The following is a 1,982-nucleotide window of genomic DNA, read 5'->3' as shown; positions in this document are numbered from 1 at the left end:
ACTGCAACGTTCTGTCATGCTAACTGGTGAGACAGAGAGCAAGAGAGCTGCCTGCCTCTGTCGCTTTCTTTAAGTTTTTTTTCTCTCCCTGGTGTTGTTTCCTGATGATTCTTTGTATAATATAATTCTAGGAAGCATCTCTCCAGCAATCTTTTTTTCTTGTACATCTTTGGTGAGAGTTCAAGATTTTTCACTTACTTAGTTGGACTCTCTCTCTCTCTCTCTCTCTCTCTCTCTCTCTCTCTCTCTCTCTCTCTCTCTCTCTCTCTCTCTCTCTCTCTCTCTCTCTCTCTCTCTCTCTCTCTCTCTCTCTCTCTCTCTCTCTCTCTCTCTCTCTCTCTNAATCGATTTAGAGCTCTAATGGGAAAACTCCTTCCGTGGGTTTTAACAGGAAAGCTTGTTGAAGAAGAAGAAGGAAACTTTGGTTTGTGGCTGTCCTACTTGTTCACTGGTGTTGGAGCTAACCTTGTTTCCTGGTTAGTTTTACCGAGAAATGCTGTTTCTGTTGGTGCCTCGGGAGCTGTTTTTGGGTTATTTGCTATCAGTGTCCTTGTCAAGGTACTCCTATTTTATTATTCTTTTTCCTTCTCTCCTCCTTCTCTCTCCCTCCCTGTGAATCATCAAGTAACCTCCTCCTCTCTGTTATATATATGTTTTGCTAATCTTATTTTGTAGCTGTCTTGGGATTGGAGGAAAATCCTTGAAGTTCTTATATTGGGCCAGTTCGTTATTGACAGGGTAAAGATTCCTTTGCTTAAAAACTAGTCCTATTTTCTTATGTGTTTGTTTATACATCATTTGTATATGTTTGATACTGTAACAACAACAAGTCGTGATGTGATTAGAAGAAGCTCAGGGCACCGTATCTAAATTTGTTTTACTTCATTGATTCTCTCTCATAGGTAATGGAAGCAGCTCAGGCTTCGGCTGGATTATCAGGAACTATATATGGTGGCTATTCTTTACAGACTGTTAATCACATTGCTCATCTCTCTGGTGCTCTCGTTGGCGTTGTCTTAGTTTGGCTTCTCAGCAAATTTCCTTCGGAACCTGTGGATCATCAAGTTAAAAAATCCCCCTTAAAATGAAGAGACAACGTTCTTGTACTTTAAGGAAACATATACTATCTCGCCTGTGAATGCATGGCAGATGAAACGATCGATTGATTGACAAAATATGTCCTTGTAAAACTGAAGAATGGGCACTAAACCGGGATCTCTGTCCCTATTATCAGGCATAAAAAAACAAAAGTTTTAGCAGATGAATATCATGGCCCGTAGGTATGATTCATATGAACCTATCTTCCATTGAAACTCTGTTCAATACGCCACCAGTCTATCAACATCACACTCTCGGATACTGCACGTTTTCCTTGAACGGTACTTGGAGGTACCAGGTGATACGTTCCAAATGCACCAAATCCCTGATTTAACTGTATACTTGCTTTGCGTAGTGAAATGCCATCCTAAATAATATGGGCTGACAAGCCGATGCACTAAAGCTTCCCCTGAAACTATATATATGTAACTGGGTGTAGTTGTTGTTGAGCTTACTTTTGATTTATATAACCTTAGATCTTACCTTTTTATTTTTAATTTATATGATCTTAGATCTAACTTTTAATTTATATTAAACTGGTCTCAAACTTAGAACAACTAGGAATTTTAAATTTCAAATCTTTAAAAAGACAAATTATTGTAATTTTTTGAAGAACAAAGTAGTCCGAGTGGTGAATCAAAGATTTGAGTGTCTCAAATGTCTCAGCTTCACCTTCACCTTCACCTTCACGGTCACTATCTCTACCTCCCACACTCTTCTCTTCGTTCAAGATTCCCTTCTTCACCCTACTTACATCTCTTCGGTGCAGCTTTTTCGTCAACCAACCCTCCCCTCTCCCTCTCTCTCAACTCAACTAAATCTACCGTCTCTTGTCCTCTCACCGTCGTCAGATCTCGTTTCAGCGAACCCGGTGAAGATTCTTT

The 1,982-nt window shown here is 39.7% G+C and overlaps 1 long non-coding RNA gene across 1 annotated transcript; it reads left to right on the top strand.

Annotated features, from left to right (window-relative positions):
• LOC104736594 lies at positions 132-1,292 on the top strand (the record flags this gene model as incomplete). The annotated part of the gene is given in 4 exon segments (XR_759598.2): positions 132-172; positions 392-558; positions 676-738; positions 903-1,292. It is a non-coding gene; the product is annotated as a rhomboid-like protein 11, chloroplastic (long non-coding RNA).

This window comes from Camelina sativa, chromosome 13, assembly GCF_000633955.1.
Source record: "Camelina sativa cultivar DH55 chromosome 13, Cs, whole genome shotgun sequence".
In the NCBI taxonomy this organism is placed as follows: Eukaryota; Viridiplantae; Streptophyta; class Magnoliopsida; order Brassicales; family Brassicaceae; genus Camelina; species Camelina sativa.
The sequence above is the reverse complement of the archived record's forward strand: the minus strand, read 5'-3'. Positions and strand labels throughout refer to the sequence as shown.